The sequence below is a fragment of the Coenobita brevimanus genome, chromosome 44 (assembly GCF_032717465.1).
Source record: "Coenobita brevimanus isolate Jiangsu-jjx chromosome 44, ASM3271746v2, whole genome shotgun sequence".
Lineage (NCBI taxonomy): Eukaryota > Metazoa > Arthropoda > Malacostraca > Decapoda > Coenobitidae > Coenobita > Coenobita brevimanus.
In genome coordinates this window covers 5575961-5598985 of record NC_136997.1, presented here as the reverse complement: position 1 = coordinate 5598985, position 23025 = coordinate 5575961, and positions in this window count along the sequence as shown.

The window sequence follows — 23025 nt, the reverse complement described above, 5'->3', positions numbered from 1 at the left end:
ATTTTGTTCTTATACTGTATAGCATAAGGTGTTAATTGGTAGGCCTAGTGAGGTTTTTGTAATTCGTGTAAGGTTCTTATTGTCAGCCATCATTAATAATATTTTGTATCTGTAATAATATATCTTGCATTCACTGAGTATTATCTAGTATTGTCATTTTATCAGGGCTGACTTAGATAAATTTACTCTTGCTAATTTCGTGTTAATAGAGGCTATTGCAGTTAACCATATATTTAACCTGTTTTTTGCCATTACATTATCCTTATGAGTCCTGAATGTTTTGTTGTTAGTTTGAGCATTAAACTTTAACTTGTAATTTTACCTAACTCTTTTGTTTTGAACCTGGAACTTTACGGGACAGTAGTGATTTTTAGTATTCTCACTTAAAGTGAACATTATCTTTCTCTGTTCCGTAACATAAATTTGGCGACCTCTTATCAGGATATTCAGGATATTATCATAAGGATATTGCTTGATATTCTGTGACTGTGATTTATTCATGATGTCTACTATTACTACGCTTAATGAAGCCAAAGATTTTTTGTCAAATGTGCAAACAGTGTTGGATGTAGAAAACAGAACAAAGAATGAACTTAAGCTTGTTGCTCAACAATTGGGAATTGCTGTTCTCTCTCATCATTCTAAAGATCAAATTGTTGACATGATTAATGAAAGCTTGTTTAATGTAACTCCTCCAAATGAGCAAACGCAGATTGAATTAGCAGGAGGCTCGTGTTAAGGAGGCTGAATTTCACGCACAAAACTTGCTAGGATTCAGGCAGACCATGAGTATCGCATGAAACAATGTGGAACTGGATCATCTAGCTCTGATGATTTTGATGTGGCTAAAAATGTTAAACTTGTCCCTCCTTTTCATGAATCTGATTTAACAAAGTATTTTCAGTTGTTTGAGAGGGTAGCTACATGTTTTAATTGGTCCAAAAAGTATTGGCCAGTACTCCTTCAAACTGTTCTCACCGGTAAAGCTCAAGTAACTTATGCATCTTTGCCTCAGGATCAATCTGATAATTATGATGTAGTTAAGAGCTTGATTCTTAAGGCCTATGAGCTTGTTCCTGAAGCCTATAGAGTAAAATTTAGGACACCTTATAAGCAAGATAAGCAATCCCATGTTGAGTATGCAAAAATCAAAGAAGATCTGTTAGAGCAGTGGTTAAATTCTAAGAATGTGGATTCTGATTTTGACAAATTTAAGATGATTTTGCTGGAGGACTTCAAAAGGTGTGTTAATAAAGATGTAAGCCTATATCTTGATGAAAGAAGAATAGATAATTTATCTGATGCTGCAGTTTTAGCTGATGAATATGTTCTCACTCACAAGAGATATTCTAAAGAAAAGAGGAAAGCTGAGAGTAAGTACGTTGCCTCTACTCAGAGTACAGGTAACAGGAAAGAGAATAAAGATGATGTTTCTCAGGAAGTAAATACCAGCTTCACCTCTAGATTTCAGAAAAGTAAATGTACTTATTGTAGTAAGCTTGGTCATACTACGGAGAAATGTTTCAGGAGACAGCGTGATGTGAACAAAAAGGAGTCTTTAAATATTCAGTCAATTGGTCTAGTGTCCACCCTTGAGAGTTCCCAGAGTTCTTTAACTGAGTTAACTGAACCTGCTTTGAGGGGTAAATTAAATCCTCATGATGAAGCTCCTCTTTTGAGCAGTAATGTGGGTGACACTCTCAAGAGTTCATGTGCTAATTTCCTGTCTGATGGTTTTGTCAGTCCTCTGGACAGTAATGACAGGAAATCAGTTAAAATATATCATGATACAGGTGCTTCCCAATCCCTTATGCTGACCAGTATTCTAGGCTCTAATGTTAATTCCTCTGATGAAACTGTAATCTTACAAGGTGTAGGGAATAATTACTTCTCTGTCCCTCTGTGCAGAGTGAATTTTGTCTGGTTTTGTTAATGGTTCCGTTATGGTTGGGTTGGTTGAGACACTCCCAATGTCAGGTGTAACTTTCTTACTTGGAAATGATATTGGTGGAAGTCAAGTGTGTCCAGCTCCTCCGTTGTCTAGTGAGCCAGTGGCTGCGGCCCAGGATTGTGATGTCCCTGATGTGTTCTCTGCATGTGCTGTCACTAGGGCTAAGTCTAAAGTTACTGGTGACTTAGAGGATAATGATGATGATGATGTTATCCTAGTTGACACTTTTCTTGCTAATTTGGACCACTCACCAGATGAGGCAGTACGCCGTAGTGTTGATAATTTGTCTCGTCAAGAGTTGGTTGAGTTGCAGGTTGCTGACCCTGAGTTGAAAGGTCTAGCTAACTCTGCTTGCAGTGAGGAAGAGTCAGCTGGTGCTTCTATTTGTTATTATATAAAGTCAGGAGTACTTATGAGGAAGTGGAGACCCCCAACAGCATCAGCCGACTGTGAATGGGAGGTTGTACATCAAGTTGTCATCCCTCGTGTTTGTAGGCAGGATATCATTAGAGTGGCTCATGATTCCAGTTTGGCAGGACACCTTGGAGTGAGGAAGACTGTGGCACGCATTTTGAAACACTTCTACTGGCCAGGTATCTTCAGGGATGTTTCCTGGTATTGTAAGTCTTGTCACACCTGTCAAGTTGTGGGGAAGTGTAATCAGACCGAAAAGGTTGCACCTCTAGTTCCCATTCCTCCTTTTGAGGCGCCTTTCACCCGTGTGTTGGTGGATATTGTGGGCCCTCTTCCTAAGACTTCTTCAGGATTTTCTTATGTGTTGACCATGATTGATATGGCTACTCGTTATCCTGAAGCCATTCCACTTAGGAATATCTCAGCAAAGAACGTGGTTAAGGAAATGCTGGGGTTCTTCACAAAGTTTGGTCTGCCCAAGGAGGTACAGTCAGACCGGGGAAGTAATTTCATGTCAAATGTTTTCAAGCAGTCTCTGAAAGAGTTGCGCATCTCCCAGATCACGTCTTCAGCTTACCATCCCCAGACCCAAGGAGCGTTGGAGAGATATCATCAAACACTCAAATTGATGCTCAAGAAATACTGTTTGGAACATCAGAAAGACTGGGATAAAGGTCTTCCAGTCGTTGTGTTTGCCGCAAGAGAATCTCCAAATGAATCACTGGGCTTCTCACCCTTTGAACTACTGTTTGGCCATGAAGTAAGAGGACCCCTTAAGTTACTCAAGGAATGCTGGCTGTCGGAGGAAGATGACGTCAACCTGCTGAAGTATGTGATGAAGTTCAAAGAACGGCTGTCCACTGCTTTACAGCTGGCGAGAGAGAATTTAGGAGCTGCTCAGGAGAAGATGAAGACTTGGTATGATAAGAAGTCCAGGTTACGCCACTTTCAGCCAGGAGATCAGGTTTTGATTCTGCTACCAGTGCATGGGCAACCTCTTCAAGCCAAGTTTAGTGGTCCTTATTTCGTGGAGAAGAAACTCAGTGATGTCAACTATGTCATCGCCACACCAGATCGTAGAAAGAACAAGCAACTTTGTCACATCAACATGCTAAAGTTATATCACAGGCGGGACGAAAATAACCAAGTCTGCACTGTAGCTGTTCCACCCGAGTCTGCAAGTGAAGCTCTCCCATGCAGTATGAGCCTGAGTGATAGTTTGGGGAAGAATCCTGATATCATGAATGATCTCCAGACTAAGCTTTCTCATCTACCTCCCGAGGAAAGGCAGGAGTTTTCGGCATTACTGCAGGAGTACCCGCAAGTGTTCCATGCTACTCCAGGAAGAACCACTGTGTTGATGCATGATGTCGATGTTGGAGACGCAAAGCCAATTAAACTGCCCCCTTACCGTGTGAACCCAGTGAAGGTTCCTCTCATCCAGAAGGAGCTTGGCTACCTGTTGGACCACAAGATGATTGAGCCCTGTCAGAGCGAGTGGAGTTCTCCTGTCACTCTAGTCCCTAAGCCAGGTGGGTCACAGCGGCTTTGCATTGACTACAGACGTGTTAATCAGATAACCAAAACAGACACTTACCCTCTCCCTCGTGTGGAAGATTGCATAGACAAGATCGGAAAGGCTAGGTACATAAGTAAGTTTGATTTGTTAAAGGGATACTGGCAAGTACCTATGACTGAACGTGCTAGGGAGATCTCATGTTTTGTAAAACTAGAAAAGACTTTTGCATGTTCTGTAATGCCATATGGTATGAAGAATGCACCAGCCACATTTCAGAAGCTCATGAATGTTGTAACCGAGGGTTTGCCAGGGTGTGTTGTTTATATTAATGATGTATTAATTTTCAGTGACAACTGGAAAGATCACCTATGCCATGTCAGTAAATTTCTTGAGCGTTTGGTTCAGGCTAATCTTGTAGCTAATTTATCAAAGTGTGAGTTTGGTCAAGCTAAAGTTCAGTACCTTGGGTACGTAATTGGTGATGGACACGTTGCACCACCAGGAGCTAAGGTTCAGGTTATAAGTGATCTTCCCAGACCTAAAAGTAGGAAAGAGCTACAATGATTTTTGGGAATGGTAGGTTATTACAGGAGATTTGTTCTTAACTTTTCAATTCTTGTATCACCGCTTACCGACCTACTGAAAAAGGGAGTTAAATTTGTATGGACCGATAACTGTGAATCCTCTTTCAACAAACTTAAAGCTATCCTATTAAGTCAGCCAGTGCTCGCTATTCCAAATTTTGCTAAGCCTTTTAAGATGGCTGATGATGCAAGTGATACAGGAGCTGGGGCTGTTTTGCTGCAAGAGGATGATCAGGGTATTGAACACCCTGTATCTTATTACAGTAAGAAGTTCACTCCACCTCAAAAGAACTACTCAACTATTGAGAAAGAGCTTTTGGCCTTGATTTTGGGTTTACAGCATTTTTCATTTTATTTGTGTTCTGGTTTTGACCCCATAGTCATCTATACCGATCATAACCCACTGAAATTCCTTAGTAAGTTTAAAGATAAAAATCAGAGATTGACAAGATGGAGTCTACTTCTTCAGGAGTATTCATTAGACATACAACATGTCAAGGGGAAAGAAAATGTTATTGCAGATTGCTTATCTAGACTTTAGACAAATTGTTTTAGAGTAATAAGAAATTTCCTTTGTAAATTTCTTTTTTCTTTGTGGGGAGGTGTTACATAGCCTATGATTTCATCATCCTTTGTGTAATTCTAACGTACAGTATGCTGCATGTTTGATCACGAGCGTGTTCTACCTCAGTCCCCCCTTCTACCGTTATAGTAGAGTAAGTCGTTCTTTCTGTTGTTCAGAGCAGGATTGTCAACTCTTTGTCCCCATGGCTTCATTTGCGCGTCCTTCTTACAAGTTGTATCAAGCTCTACCGGCCCCTATATAATGAGCTCAGTCTCTGCATTATTGCCACTTAGATCTACTCCTCATTTTGTTCACATCTCTGTCCTCCCCTGTACAGTTATTATTGTGAGTGCTCAGGAAGTCTCCAACCATCTAGCAGCTGTGTAATTTGAGTATAAGTGTTATTGCATTTTGTTCTTGTACTGTATAGCATAAGGTGTTAATTGGTAGGCCTAGTGAGGTTTTTGTAATTCGTGTAAGGTTCTTATTGTCAGCCATCATTAATATTATTTTGTATCTGTAATAATATATCTTGCATTCACTGAGTATTATCTAGTATTGTCATTTTATCAGGGCTGACTTAGATAAATTTACTCTTGCTAATTTCGTGTTAATAGAGGCTATTGCAGTTAACCATTTATTTAACCTGTTTTTTGCCATTACATTATCCTTATGAGTCCTGAATGTTTTGTTGTTAGTTTGAGTATTAAACTTTAACTTGTAATTTTACCTAACTCTTTTGTTTTGAACCTGGAACTTTACGGGACAGTAGTAATTTTTAGTATTCTCACTTAAAGTGTACATTATCTTTCTCTGTTCTGTAACAATATATATATATATATATATATATATATATATATATATATATATATATATATATATATATATATATATATATATATTTACAAGCATGGCGTAAATCGCCATGAAAACATTTCTGTAAATCTTGAATCAGTTACCAATTTCTTCCATTTCCCTCGTCCACCGTGGTACCTAAATCTCTTCCCCTTATCCTCTTCACTCCGTCTTGCATCCATAATGAATACGATTGATTACTGTAACACTGAACTTTTTACTTCTAGTGCCGAGGGGTGTTTTTCCTCGTGCTCGTGACCTACAAACCCACTTCGCTCGTCTTCATAATCATTACGTCCCCTGGTGTGTTCCAGTTCCTGATTCATTTAGGCTATCACCTTTCTACTTTATAAGAGAGGGAGGGAGTCCTATGTGGTTATAGGAGTGATCTGCTGTTCGACGGGACTCGAGTTATTCTAGGGAGGGGCATGGAAAAGTTTGGCTATTTAAATTTCCCTTAAAAATTTTATATTTAACCACATTATCCAATGATATATCATTAAAACACCATCACTAAAAACCATTACACCAATCGGAAATCGGAGTGGGTTGGCATATATTCAGTACGATCGTTAGATATTAATGCGGAAATTATGGCTTGTGAAGATGTGTGGCAAGTAGAGGGAATGCTGCCCCAAAAGCAATGAACTTTAAGTCTATGATCAGAGCTGGGCACTTGAATTACTGACTTTATTGGTTTCATCAGCATTTCTAGTGACATCCATTCTTCCAACACTCCGCTGTAATCACACCTGATTTTTCGTCATTTTGTCGGTCTTATAACCACAGATCTTCCACATTTAATTCAGATTGTTTCGTAAAGATATTTTTGTATAGATGGCTTTTCTGTACCCAAAGCCATTCCTTTTCTAAATAATATCTAGCACTAAAATGGTAAAGCACATTTTGTAAAAGCCCCCATTTTTTCATATTCGTCTCTTTTCTTCCTTCTTAGAACAGACTAGCTCTAAAATAATATACCCGATCACTTTTTGTTTTTTCCACAGAGAGGTTTCGTTTCTCATTAGGTATGAAACGTGACAGACAGTGGCTGAATAAGACGAAAGGTCGTAGGTCAGGACTATGAAAACTTTTACAGTTTTGATTGGTTTAGACCAAACTTCGTGGACGAATTGAGGGTAAGCAAATGGGAGTAGACTGTAGCACCAGTCGAGCAGGGCGGTGCTCCCAAGGTGGATGGATAGCTGATGACAGGGAGAGCTGGAGCTCCAGTTTCATCAGCCCTCGGGACTAGCTCCTGACCATCCCCCTTTGCTGAACATTTTCAGTGTTTCAGTAATACAGAGAGTAGGCCAGCATGCTCTTTAATGCAAGTTTCTCTGTCAGCACCAAACTACATACACATTACACATTTCACTTCCTATTCAAAATTCAACCAAAATAGCGTCTCATGATCAAGCCTGTGAGTCCCCGGGGGGGGGGGGGCTACAAATGCCCTCACCATCCTACATTCTCCCGGCGACTACCCGCGAGCTGCCTGGAACCATTATCTGACTCACTTCTTCTTCATTTCGGCAACATTCAGAGTCTTTTCTCCAACGCTCTGTCTGTTGAGCACCAGCTCTTCTCCTCCAAACCTCACCTTCTCTTCCTAACTGAGACTCAGCTGTCTGATGCACACGAAAGCAAAGTTTCTGTGTATCCTCCTATCTTTTCTATACTAATTTCAAAGCCAAAGGTGGTTGTTGTGTATAGGTACACAACGACTTATCTTGCTATCTTGTTCCTGAACTTGATTCTTCTGAATTCTCGACTTTATGGCTTCGGCTTTCCTGTCATTCTCTGACTAAATATATATGTGTTGTTAACTTATGCTTTAATTCTACTGACTATAAAAAAAAAAAATAGACTATCTTACTTCTAAGATGGAACACATCCTGTTAATTTTTCCTTTCTCTGAAATCTCTATTCTAGGAGATTTCAATGTTCACCACCACCTTTAGCTTTCCTCTCCTATCACTGATCCACCTGGTGAACAAGCCTACATCTTTTCTATCCTTAATGACCTAGAACAGCTTGTACAGTGCTCTACCCTTATCCCCGACTACCTTGGAGAGAGTTTCAACATACATGACCTTTTCTTTCAACTAATCCTTTTGCACACACTGTTAATCTCTCCTCTCCTTTGGGCTTCTCTGATTACGACCTTATCACCTTAACTTGTCCTATTGCTCCAGTATGGCCCATGGACCTCCCAAGAAGCATTGGTTGTTGATCTTTTGAGTTGTTGATTGGGAGGCCCTCAGGCAGTACTTGTTTGATTTTCCCAGGAATGATTATTGCTTCCATAGCCAGAGCCATCTCATTCTGCCTTGCACTTTACAGATGTTATTCTCTTGGGCATGGTAGCACACATTCCACTCTCATATCCTTTGACTAGTGCAATGAAACCTTGGTCAGTCACGCTTGTTCTAATTTTGTCCACAGGTAGAAAGGCCTACATAAGGTACTGGTGCCAACCGACTGCTGAATCTAATCTCTCTTATGTTTCTGGCCGGAATTGTGCTAAGTCTGTTCTTCACTCTGCTAAAAATAATTTCTATCTATCTATCTATCTATTGCCAGACGCCTCAATCCCGTTTGGGGTGGCCACAAACAAATCGCCTCCAAGTCGCCCTGTCCCCCGCCATTTCACTGCCCTGCTCCCAACTCACACCCCCCTCTCTCATATACCTCTCCACCCCATCCCTCCGTCTCATCCTCGGCCTCCCCCTCCCTCTTCCCCCCTCCACCTCACTCACATACACTCTCTTCGTCAGTCTTTCACCCTCCATTTCGTCCGTACTAAATACATTACTCTGGACTCTCCAATTCAAATTCTTCTTGCTCCTTTTGCCACCTCGCCAAAAACCTTTCTAACAACAGAATCTCATCATCCTTTCCTCCTCTTTTCCACTCTGATGGCTCTGTAGATATTTCTTCTACTGATAAAGTGGAACTCTTCGCTCAGACTTTCTCGTCCAGTTACACCTTAGATGTTTCCTGAGCTGTTCCTCCATCGCTTCTCCCCTCTGACTTCCTCATGATGACATTAAAATTTCTTGAACTGACGTATTTTCTGCCATCACTGGCCTCAGTACTAATAAGGTATATGGGCTTTATGGGGTCCCTCATGTTGTCCTCAATATTGTACATCTGTACTTACACCCTGCCTAGGTAAACTCCTCACCTGTGTCTACCAACTTGTACCTTTCCATCTTCCTGGAAGTTTCCTCTCATTCAGCCTGTCCCAAAGAAGGGTGACCATTCCCAACCCTCTAACTATCGCCCAGTTCCTTTAGCATTCTGTGTTTCAAATGTTTTCGAGTCTATTTTTAACAAAAGAAAATATCACTACATCGTTCTTATCACACACTTCATTCCGATCGTCAGTATGGGTTCCGTCAGGAATGCTCCACTGGCGATCTTCTCACCTACCTTTCAGACTCCTGGTCATCCTCCTTTTGGGACTTTGGCGAAAGCTTTGCCATTGCACTTGACATCTCAAAGGCTTTCTATCGAGTCTGGCATATATCTTCAGTTTCAAAACTGACCATATACAGTTTCCATCTTTCTATCTGTTCCTTCATCTCTAGCTTCCTTCCTGGTCATTCTATAGCTGCTGTTGTAGACGGTTACCGTTCTTCTCCTAGAGCTATCAGTAGTGGTGTTCCTCAGGACTTTGTCCTATTACCAACTCTCTTTATTTCATTAATGACTGTTAACTGTACATTTAACCCTATCCACTCCTATGCTGATGATTCCACCCTTCACCTTTCCATTCTCTGCCTGCAGCGTCCATCTCAGCAGTTACTTCAACAAATAAGGGATGTGGCTATGGCACACCTAATGACTGGCTTGGCTCATAATACCTCAGCTCTACATCTTTTAACCCGACAAAATCTTCCACAGGGGTACCCTCTAACTGTCAACATTATCTAACTCAATCCTGCATCATCTTTAAATATACCTGTGGTTTCATTCACCCGGGATTTATCTTGGACCTCTCTTGTAAACTTTGCTTCCAAGAGATGACGTGTGCTAACACGACTCCATTCCTTCTTTACCCCTGCACAGTTATTGAATTTATAAACGGGTTTTATTCGCCCATTTGTAGAGTACAAGTCTCACATGTGGGGAGGCTCCCCTAACACAGCCCTTCTTAACAAGGTGGAGTTGAAGGCTTTTCATCTCATTAACTCTCCTCCTCTTACTTTCTCCCTTCAACCTCTGTCTCTGCACCGCACAGTTGTATCTTTATCTCTTTTCTATCGATACTTCAATGGTTACTTCCTCAGAACTGAATGCTTGCATTTCTGCAACACAACGGTGGGCGCGTGACACCCGTCTAGCAACTAAGTCATATCCCTTTTCTGTCCATCTCTCTAATGCAAGAATTAACCATTACTCCCAGTCCTTTATGTATGCAACAGGTCAACTCTGCAACTGTCTCCCTTTATCTGTGTTTCCTACTGCCTATGATCTCCAGTGTTTCGAACTCAGTGTGTCCAGGCATCTCGAAATGAACGGATCTTGAATTTGGCTCTCTGTTATCTTTAATTGTTTTTTCTTGGAAGGAACAATTTGCAGGCTTCCGGTCTTTGGTTCCTTCTGCCATGCATTTTAAAAAATGAGAGTCTTTAGAAATGTAACATCTTTGCATAGTTAGTTGAGAGAGAACTAGCAACGTTTACTCCTACTTGGACCGGATTGAATAAAAATTAAACTCCTTCTATAAGATAAGGTGCAAATTAAAGACAACAGTAGGGAAGTTTATTTAGGCAGGGTGTCATCATAAAAGGCATATCTTGAGAACAAGAGGGATCCCATTCAGGACTGATGTGATCGTGTTAGCGATTGTTTTTGTTTTTTTTTCTTATTTAACTTGCAGTGCATCTTGTGGAAGACCATTAACGTTTTACTTGCGGTATTCTAACCAACAAAATGTTTCCTGTCCTCATCTAGAATCCAACTCGCCGTCTTCCAGACAACAAATATCCATTCTAACACACTTGGAGGAGGGACAGATGGGAGGTGAGTTTAGAGAGGGGAGGGGAAAATGGGAGAGGTGACTGAAAAACTGAGAGGGACAAACAGAATGACAAACAACAATTATATTGGTACTGAGAACGCGAGGGTGTAACCATGCCCCTGATTTAGGAAGGTCAGTTGAATCTGTTTTTTGTTTTTTTTTTATAATGAATGGAGGAAGGAAAAACAAAGGAAAAAAAATAAGTCCATGTGCCTAAAGGCATCCTCCATTCATAAAATACTTATAACAATTGGATTTAAAATCGAGAGGATTAAATGTATGTGGGAAGCAACTCCCAGGAAGTGAATTCCAGAGAGTAGTAGTTCTGGGGATAAATGAATTTTGATAAGCAGAGGTTCTGCATGGTGGGGGAGAGAGTGTGAGTTCATGGGCGCTCCCAGCCCCCCCAGTATTTCGGGAGAAAATGTGAAGGGAAGGCACAATTCAAGCCAGTTCGTTAGACCACTTACGGTAATAATATCTATAAAATAGTGCTAAAGAAGCAATATCTCTATGTATTGATAACGAAGGAAGATCCTGCGTTATGCCAGGATAATTGATTAATTTAATGGCTTTATTTTGAATTTTGTCCAACTGCCTCAATGCAACCGCTCCACATCCACTCCACAGTGGTGAACAGTATTCGATCCGAGAACGCACATGACTTCTGTATATTGTGACCATCTGCTCGTCAGTGAAGAACTCACGAACTCTGTACATAAGTCCCAGTTTTTTAGAAGCATTCTTAGCAAGGGATTTAACATAAGCTGTCTAGCTTAGGTTGGGGTTTAGAGTAACACCTAGGATATCAATTGTAGTGGATATGGGAATACTGACATCATTTAAAATTATGTGAGAGTCTGAGGAACTCTTTCTATTGGAGAAATTAATGTATTTAGTTTTCTGAGCATTAAATGAGACAAGATTTTTTTTGTCCCCATTGATTAAATTTAGAAAGGTCCTGGTTCAGAGACTCTGCTGTGTTTATTTGGGAATTTATAATATCAAATTGTGTAAAGGAGGTACTAAATGTGAAAGAACTATGAAGGGTCGAGTCATCAGCATAAGAGTGTATTGGGTTGTGCGTGACAGATAGCTCATTAGTATGAATGAGAAAGAGGGTTGGCGCCAAAACTGATCCCTGAGGTACGCCAGCATTTATGGAATGAAACTGAGAATAAATTCCATCTACCATGACCCGTATTTTTCTACTATGAAGGTAAGAAGAAATTAGAGGAACCAGTGATGCAAGGCCATAGTGTGATATCTTAGACAATAAGGCCTGGTGCCATACTCTGTCAAATGCTTTTGAAATATCAAGGGATACTGTGTGTGTATCACCATGTTGGTCTATTGTTTTGTTAATCTGCTGGGTAAGAAGGCAAAGAATATCTACAGTTGAACGTTCTTGTCTAAATCCATACTGCCGATCATTGATCAATTTATTGATTTCTAGATGCTTGACTATGTGTTTCTTTATTAGTGTTTCAAAAACTTTACCGAGAACGGAAGTTATTGCAATTGGTCTATAGTTTGATGGATCAGAAGTTGCCCCCTTTTTAGGAACAAGATGGATATTTGCTTCTTTCCATGGGGCTGGAAAAGTTGAGGGACGGATGCATAAGCGGAAAAATTTTGCTCATACAGGAGCCAACACTGAGGAGCAGTTTTTAAGTACTATTGAAGGAATTTCATCTGGACCAGTGGCTTTGTCTGCTGATAGATTCTGTAATACGGCTTGTACGTATCTGGTGTGAATCATGAAAGGAGGTATTTGAGTGGAATAAAAATCAACTACAGGAATATTATGATTTTCTGAATTTAGGGTTGAGTTTGTTGAAAAAATGTCAACAAGAAGGTTGGCTTTTCCGCGTGGGTCACTTACTAGATTTCCATTGAGGGACTGTAACGGTGGAATGGAAGAGGTGGTAGTGGTTAGTTTTGAATGAATTAAGGGATGACCAGAATATTTTGTTATCATTTGAGTTGTTTAGTAGTTTGTTAGTTTGTCTATGTAGAAAGATTGATTTAGAAAGATTGATAATAGTTTTGGCATGGTTTCTGATATTTTTATAATAGCTAAAGGCTTCTTTGGTTTTGGTCCTTGTATAAGTGTTATAGGCTATTGTTTTATGTTCTGTTACTCTAGCACATTTGTGGTCAAACCATTTAGGAGAATTACATCTTTTTCTGTAACTATGATGGGGAATGAATGTTTCCATGCTGACTTTAATGAAATCCTGTATTTGGCCCAATGTGGAATTTGCATCATGGGAGAAAAAGGAGGTCCAAGAAACATCCATGAGAAAATTTTGAAGTCACTCCCAGTCTGCCCTGTCGTAGTGCCATTTAGTCATCACGACAGGTTCAGAGCAGGAGGGTGTGGTAGGTGTCAAACTGGTGACTTGAATCAGACAATGATCCGAGGATCCGAGGGGCGACTTCACTTCGACATTATAACTATCTGAATTGGTTGTTAGAAACAAGTCCAATAGGTGGGGATTTTGATCGGGGTTGTCTGGTACACGGGTGGGTTGACTGACTAACTGAGTGAGATTAAATGAGTCTGCAAATAGCTCACATTCATGACCAGAGTCATCAGTTCTGGGTGAATAAGTGAGCCATTCAACATTATGGACATTAAAATCCCCCAGGATAGTAATTTCTGATGCAGTATTAATGTTGAGGACACTTAGTTGTGAAGACAGAGAGTCAAATAAACTCGGCTCTGGAGGGGCATTAGGGGAACGATAAACACAACAGAAATACTTAATTTTACCAAAAGAATTTAATTTGTATACGGAATAGTCGAAAAAAAGGACAATTAACTTTAGTAATCTCCTCCAAGGCAATTTATGATTTAGCAAGGCAACATAGGCCTATGCCTCCTTTAGGTCTGAAATTTTGAATCAAGATATAACCAGGAAAATTAAATCTAGCTAAATCAGAGGTGGAGCTTAGTTGTGTCTTTGTCAGAAATAGTAGATCAGGGGATTCAAAATGAGGAAACCTTGAACAGAGTTCATGTTGGAGTGAAGTCCCCTAATATTGCAAAAGAAAATTTTACTGCACTGACGAGCAGATTTAGGGCACCGCAACACTGGAGGTGGCACAGTCGCATGATGACGACCGGGAGGGCCTTGTGCAGACAATCCAGCCCTGCTGGTGGTGGTCATCCGAGAAACCACCACACTGATTCCCAGTATAGCAGCAGCCATGGTTCTTTTTATGGGGGGGGGGGGAAGAACAGGGATGTGTTGTGGAATGGGTATGGTATGTAATGACAAGATCGGTGTTTTTTGGGGAGAGGATACCTGGTTTAAGGTAATGTAATATAATGTGGATGTGTGTGTTGTGTAAAGAGGGCAGCCTGATGCCCTCCAGTCTGTGTCTGTGTCTGAATGTGTGTGTATTTTGGGCAGCCGAAACTACACATTAAAATCGCACCGAAAGTGGCACGAAAATCTTTAAAAATTCGCTGATGTGAAAAAACTTGGTCCCATCACGATTGAAAAACGTTTACTATATTTAATGAGCGATCAAATTCTGACCAAAAAACGCCGCTCCCGGCCCCCGGTCGGTTGCCGTGGCCGAGTGGTTGATATCTCGGACTTGCGTGCACACAACTTTGGTGAGCCAATTAACACGATCATCTGGTTAGCTGCAAGTAAACGATCAATTGGTTAGCTGCAAATAAATCCAAGTGACAACGTTAGATTAGAACAGCACATGAACGGACCATTGGTTAGCTGCAAATAAATCCAAGTGACAACGTTAGATTAGAACAGCACATGAACGGACCATCATGGGCCCTTCGATGTCTCCTTGACGGCCGATAGTGACAACGTTAGAATAGAACAGCACATAAACGTGACTCGAACTACCTGAAATGACCACAACATGCGCGCGAAGCGCGAGGAAACGAGTGCGAAGCACGAGAAAGCGAGCGAGCAGCACGAGGACCCTCCGCAGGAGCAAGTGCTAGAGGGCCCCAAGGGCCCACGAACACTAGTAACGTCTATGATCATACCAATAGTTATACTGCAGTCAGGCACCATTAAGAATGAAACAGGAATGTTGTAATTCTTTCATTTTTCAGAATGCGTTTCAACAGCAATGTACTTAACACGGAAAAGGCCCGTATTACCGTGAGCTAAGGAGGCTGTTTAGCAATTGTCATTACTTTTTCTCATGCACTTTTATATGTGCATAATTCTGACATGGGCTGGAGACATAACATGCAACAAATTATTACCCGTCTTATGGTAGGGACAATTCTAGCATCCTGTTCTAAGTAACGTCATACGATTTGATTGACATGAGTGACGGGAAAGGAACCTAAAGTAGTAATGCCCATATAGACCGTAAAAATATTCAAGCGATTTCTAACCATCAATATGCTAGAATGAACTGGTAAGGAAGACGAGCGAGACAGTACTATCCTGCGAAAAGGAAAGTGGGGGAATGGGAGGGAAGGCAGGGGAAGGAGAGAAGAATGTAATGAAAGAGATTAGGTAAGGGCAGGTAAAAAGGAAAGGAAGGAAAGGAGAAGGAAAACAGATACGGGAACTGGTGAAGGGAAAGGATTGGAAGAAGAAGAAACCACGAATGAAGAAAGAGTAGGGAAAGGAGGAGGAGGGAAGAAAGAAAAGGACAAAGGGGGAGAAAGCGGAAGGAGAGAGAGGGAGAAGGTGGGGGAAATGAGAGAAGGGAAAGGAATGAAAAAAAAAAAAAAGAGAATGAAAGGGAAGACGCTAAAGAAAGGGAAAGTATAAGAAGATCTGAAGGAAGGACAAAAGTGAAGAAGAGAATGAAAGGAATGGGGAGAAGGGAAAGGATGTGAAGCGAAGAGAGGTAAACTGAAGGGAAATGAAGGGAGTGAAAAGGAAAGGATATGAAAAAAGGAGAAGGGAAGGGAAGCGGAGAGAGGGAATAGGAGGAAAAATGGAGAAGGGAGAAGGAAGGAAATGAAGAAAGGTAGAGGGAAGGGAAGAGGAGAGAAGGAAAGGGAATGGAAGTGAAGAGAGGGGAAGGGAAGAAATAGAAAGACTGGAAGGCAGGAGAAAAAGGGAAGAAGAGTAGGAAAAGGAAGGGAAAAAAGAAATTAAGACAGAAGAAGGGAAGGCAAGAGGAAAAGAAAGGGAAAGAGGCGAGGACAGGAAGAAGGGATAGGACAGAAGGTGTCAGGGGAAGGTAAGGCAGGGGAAGGAGGAAAGGAACAGGGGAAGGGGAAGGGAAGGCGAGAAAGAGGGAAATATAGGAAAAAAATAGGAAAGGAAAACAGAAATGAACGAAAGAAGGAAAGGGAAGGAAAGAAAGAAAAGGAAGGGAATAAAGTGAAGGCGTTGGGAAAAGGTAGAGAGGGAAAAGGTGAAAGGGTGTGACAATGGGAAGAATAGAGGGAGAGAAGTCAAGGAGAGGAATGGAAGAAGGGAAATAAAGAAACAAAGGAAGATGTGAAGGGATGGAAGAAGATGGAAACGAAGAATGGAAAGAAAACGGTGAAAGGAAATAAAAAAAATGGGGAAGCTGGGATGGGATGCAAGAACAAGGAAACGAAGAATGGAAGGGGAGGCGGGAAGGGGAGAAACAAGGGAGAGGGGAGACAGGAAGGAATGAAAAGGAAGGATGATGGGGTATGGAGGAGAGATGAAGGGAGACAGCAAGCAGGATAGAGAAAAAACAGTAAATAGAAGAAAGGGTTCAGAGAGGAGATGGATATGAAGAAATAACAATGAAGATACAACGTGATGGAATCTGAAGAAGACCAAGGAGGAATAAGAAAATGAAGGAAAGGAGAAGAGAAGATTATTGAAAGACTAAGATATATATATATATATATATATATATATATATATATATATATATATATATATATATATATATATATATATATATATATATATATACAGTATATATATATATATATATATATATATATATATATATATATATATATATATATATATATATATATATTCTCGCTTAAAGAATCCAGTGGCCAGATTGGACTGGAAATTGTTTTATTCTTCAAGATAGAACCTGTAGTGGTACTTTCCTCTAACAATAATTGCGTCACAATGTACCGTTTTTTCCGCTTTACGGTCACAAACGGACAGACCAGCAAACCAACAGACATACAGAAATCGAATCATTATTTATCTATATCCATCTATCTATACAGATAGATAGATAGATATAGATATAGATATAGATAGATAGATATAACTATAGATAGATAGACTGATAGATAGACAGACATAGTTCAGGGTGAGTCAGGGCCGTGATATTCTCAAAACTGCTCAACACTACTGACCATTTCGTTGTTGCATCTTCTCAGGTTTTTATGCCAATTCATGGAAGACGATTTTATTCAGCTTATAGCTACTCAGAGCAGCCAGAATGTTAGCAAACGGTCGCAATGTGGCTTTCATAAGACCCACTGATATATCACAAACATTCTGTTATTATCATCACATCGTTCCTGCGTAAGTCATGGCTACCATGTTATATTATAGACAGTACGATAATAGCGACTAAGAAATGGCAGAGAGAGAGAGAGAGAGAGAGCTAAATGCCATTGTGTTTATCGATTGCCATTTTACTGTTCTGGGCGTCCTGTTTTTTCATTCCTCTCTCTCTCTCTCTCTCTCTCTCTCTCTCTCTCTCTCTCTCTCTCTCTCTCTCTCCTATTCTCGGTACTGATCTATCTATCTATCTATTGCCAGACACCATAATCCCTTAAGGGGTGGCCGTTTGACTTTGAGTTATTTGTTTTAAGGGGAGGGGCACTAACCCTCCACCAACCCACTTGTTGACACGTAGGGAGCACGTATGGTTTGGTTATATGGTTACCACCCAGCGTTGTAAATGGTTTCTTGGCTTACAGGAAACCATTTGGCTTGTCACTCAATGTAAAGCCACCTGTAAAGGAAAGAAAAGGAATAAGAAGTGACAGGAAAGATGCAAGATTTAGGAAGAGAGGAGGGGAGGCACAGAAAAAGAATGATAAAGGCTAAGGAAGAAGTAGGCAGCACTACATCAAGTGAGTGGATGATGGTCGCCACCACCTACCACCATCGGTACTGATCAGGTAAGTAATTATCAACGCTACTGTTTCGGAAAGGCTCAAATCAAACGAACGTAAGGAAGGCTTATATACAATATAGCCATTTTTATCCATGTTCTTGTGCTGTTATTATCCCCGTACCTAAGACGACTTGCAATTTTAGGTTATTTCTTGTTTTTCAATTTTAACCCTCTCAAAACAATGACTTTTTTTTCTATGATCTTCCCTTTGTTACCAGACAGCCTTATTCCTCTTTTGGTAGACTACTCATACTTGCTGTGTTAGACATGGCCGTCATTTATTCTATAGTTGTACTCGTAGACGCTCTCACTAGGGTGAACTTACCCGTCTAACTGTATGCAAGACGTCATCATGGTGAAGGGTTAATAACTTCAGGGAGATGCCTTTTAGTGAAGAGGTTAATGAAGGATGTATAAAAAAAAAAAAAATGCTCAAAACAAAAGTGTACCTTAAGACGAACGAAATTTTCTGGAGATAGCGTGGATAATAAGATAATTATGTCACCCCACTCAAGGGAACTAAGCAACATTTGACTGTCATCTGCGAAGCACCTATCAGTGTTATATTTAATCAGTCAGCACCCCACATTACAGAGGTGAGTTAACAACGACGTAAGAAATTCGGATATATTCTCTCCTCTTGCGTGCCTGAGATTATCGGCAAACACTGGGAGCCAGTTAACAACTGATCTCTCAGCTTTAACACACTGACCATTCTGTGACTCGCTCTTCACTGAATACAGTTTTCTGGCCTTGGCAGGAATGGAACACTAGAGCTGTGCTAACTATGTAACCGATAATGGTAACAACATTGCTTCCTCAATCTTCTGCCTTGTCGTCTTATTTCAATTTTATTTCTCCCTTACACACTCATTTTTTTTTTTTCTTAATGGGTGCCAAATCTAACCTCTGCATTTCGAAGACTCTCCTTCAAGCCAAATGAATGATCTGGGATTAATATGAATAAATTAAAATGACGTTATATGGTTGAAGGATTAAGTCGCTTCAACCAGTAGACATTATAATTTTATCCTTTCTATCCCCAGACGATTTTATTCAGATTAGGACAAAACATTCCTACTGGAAAGGTTAGATAAAGCCTTCCTTAATATACACTCAGTCAGGCCGGGAAATTCATTATTTATTTCTTGCGAGCTCCAGACGATTTTCCCAAGCATAGGAGGTATTTCCTGAACTAGAGGGGTTAGATGCACCATATAAAAAACACAGTATGCTTTTACTATATCGAATCAAATCGTGTGATTGCAGCAGAAGAAACTAAAGGCGACGTTACTCGAACAGAAAGGAATGAAATCCTTCACCGTTAGGGTGCTCACGAGACTTGAGTAAAAATTGTCTGTAGAGAACAAGAATAAATCTAAAAGACATGATTTATAAATCAACCATTACGAAAGCTCATCTTCAGATAATTAATGTGAAATTGTCTTTCAAATCCCTAAGTTTGATTATATAATTTTTATTTTTTGCTGCCGCTAGACGATATTTCTTAAACTTTGGAGCGCACTGAATAAGTGAAGGGTACCTGGTGACAGGACTCCACTTTTCATTTTTATTTTCCCTCTCTCTGGCGATTTGCTTTCTCAGATTTAGATAAAATTTTTCGAACCAGCAGCTATATATAACATTGGTAAATTTCCCTAAACGGGACACGCTTCCTAAGTTGAATGAAATAATTTTGTAGAAGCCACAATTATATATATATATCAAGGGGAAGTGGGGCTATATATTCCTTCTGCAAATCAAAGAGTCAGTATTAATTGTTAGTGATTAAAATAGTATTGGGATGGCAAAACTAAGACAGATAAGATTTTCTTTGGCTGAAGTGGCTTACCATATTTAGTCTTGGGGTACCACTTACATTTTATTCTTACTGTTGCCAGACAATTCCAGTCATGTTAGTGGAGACGTTTCAGGATTGAGGAATTACATTTATTTTTCAGGAACCCGTTTAGTGTGATGACATCTTTTCAGTTATATTCCTCCGACACAGACGACTTTACTTCCTTTAGGCGAAACATCTGGTGGGAAAGGGCTTCAGCAAGAACTTCATTATCCACTTCAGTGCCATTGAAGTATATTTCATTCTGTTCATGCCAACTCCAGCCATTTTAATTCAGCTTCGAAGAGACGTTTTGACCTGGAGAGGTGATTTGTTGCCTCCATTTACCCTTTGATAAAAGAAATCATGTCGAGGTGGCGAGAATAAGCAGTTAGACTACATCCTCGAATATGAGACGTTACCTTCTTGAGCAACGACAATTCTTCCGTAAGCTGAATAATATCACCTGTGGTAATCAGTAATACAATTAAAACAATTACCGTACTGAGGTGTCTAAACTTTTCAGTGCCCAACAGTAGAAGCTAGAAGTTAGCAAAAAACTAAAATTCAAAAAAAAGCCAGAAAATATACGGCATATGACTGAACGGCTCCGCAACCTCAGTCCGAGTGTGTAATACTTATTTTCTTCAAGAAGTTACAAAAGGATTTTATTCAGGTTAACATACACATTGTTCGGAAATGATGGGTTAGTTATAGCCATAATCATCTCGTTCAGTGCCGTGTTGTTTTCCTTTGCCTGAGAGAACCGCCTAGTGGCAGCCAGAGAAAAAAAAAAAAACGCCATAGTATCCAACGGGCTGACGGGCGGAGTCATCGATCCATTATTGTTAACCACTTCAGTCCGATTTTTGGCTATATCCATGCTGCCTTTATTGTTAGTCGCGTTTTCTTTCTTTCTTTCTTTCTTGTAGTCTTTTTTAATTGTGGCAGGCACTTCAGAATTAACCGATTCCCACCAAACCTGGAATCAATGACCAGCCAATGGCACAGTTTTGGTTGCTGATCAACTACTAATTGCCTAGCAACGGCCGAAAAAACGTTTTTTTTTTTTTCTTTAATTATGGCAGCCACTTCAATCCTTTAGAATTAACCGATTCCTACCAAACCTGGACACAATGACACGCCTACATCCTAGTTGTGCCCGCAAGGTTTTGGTTGCCAGGCAGCTACTCGTTGCCTAGCAAATGCCCCCTTAGCCCCTCCTTGGCTTTGGGTCTGGATCAGGACCCAGTGGTCGGCCCCGGCACTATTTTTTTCAGATTTCGAACATCAATTTTTTTTTTTCCTTGCCAACTTGCAGAGAAACGTGTGGCGCCTGGCAATGCAGTTTTTAGCTTTCTCAGCCCACCCTGTACTTCACAGGGAAGTGCGAGAAAAAAAAAATCGCAAAATGCGTACACGCCGATAAAAAATAAGCTTAGGAGAGAAAAAGCATCCCACTAACAAATATCCACATTTTCACCCCCAGTAAATTTCAGTGGTGCTGATATGGTTTGGAATGACTAGATATGTGTATTATGAAGAAAATCAGTACATAATATAGAAGGTTTCATAAAACAAAATTGATTTTTTCACTTTTTTTTTGTTTATTGTATTTATGTAAGTGTCGAGTTATTGCTGTTGTCTGGATTGTTTAGTCTGTGTCCAAAGAGAGGCTAGAGATGGTACCCTACCCAGATAAGGGATCTCCTTTGTATGTACAGGCTGAATAGTAGCCTACCGGCTTGTTGTTTGATTTCTTGCTACCATCTGGCTATTTTAACTATGGGAAGACCTTTCACAGCCGAAGGTTTTACTGGATGTTATTTCTACCTCTTTCGGTGCAAAAAGTGTGTTAAATATAAATCTTAAATACTTGGAAATAATAAAAAACTAAAAAAAAAAATCACCCTAAATGGGGGCGTTGAAGGTGGCTAAATCTACGCTCTAACATTGTTATGCGGGTTAAAAATAATAATAATAATAATAATAATAATAATAAATGCTAACTGAGGAGCATACCATGAAACTTATTGACATTTCAAACTTTTTTATTTCACGTGGTATACGTTCTCTGATTTTTTTTTTTTTTTTTTTTTTTCATTTTGACTCTCTTAACCAATTTCATATTCCTTCATTTCCCTTCATTTCGCTTATTTCCCTATATCTGTGACGTATTATCTAGTACTCTCACTGTTAATCTCCCAGACCCCTATAATGAATTCTCAGCTGAATAAAATCGACTGACGATAGCTGGTATAGAGTACAAGTCCCGATCATAAGTTAGTTTTCCCTTACTTGTGTTATTGTCTGAGATGACTGATCCTTGAGTAATGTCTGACTCTCTATGCCAGCTGCCTTGTTCATTTTAAAGGTCATCAGAGAAAGGGGGAGGTGGGACGGCGAGAGTGATCGAGGGGTTAAGAGAAAAATACTAACCCCATAGCATTTTCCCCTCTCCTTTCTTCCCTTTCTTTCTCATTCTTCCCAAAGTTTTTTGCTTATATCTCAGTAACATTTTTGATAAACTTATCTTTCTTCCTGAAAAATGTTCTTGAAAATAGTCCTTCCCATCAATGTTTTCTTTGGATTTTTGTATTCAGTAAATAATGAATATAGGATTACTACAACTTCTGCTGAATATTTTGAAAATAATTGCATACTGTCATATTTTAATGAAATCTCTCTCTCTCTCTCTCTCTCTCTCTCTCTCTCTCTCTCTCTCTCTCTCTCTCTCTCTCTCTCTTTTCTTCTTCTTCTTCTTCTTCTTGCTTTGCTATCCTTATCTTCATTTCACAGAACTAAACATCACAGCCATAGTCTTCTATACAACAGTGCCGAAAGGACCTGTAGGTCTGTTGCTGTTTGCTGTTCTTTGTACCCCCTTTGTTTTCTCTCTGCTGCCTTGTGTCTTCCCTTCCTCCCTCCTGCTTACACTCCCACCCGACAACATTGTTTCCCACCTTCCTCTCCGTTCCTTCCTCTCAGTGTTCCTCCTTCCCCTCTCATCCGTGTTTCCCTCCTTTTCGCGGAGCTTACGCCACTTAATATATCAACGTCTTTTTTGCCCTTGTTTGATTATCATGGTAAACAGCCTATAATGCTAGTTATTTGATCACTACTATGACTGGCATAATTCCTACCACAACTACACTGATCAGCATTGCCACCACCAC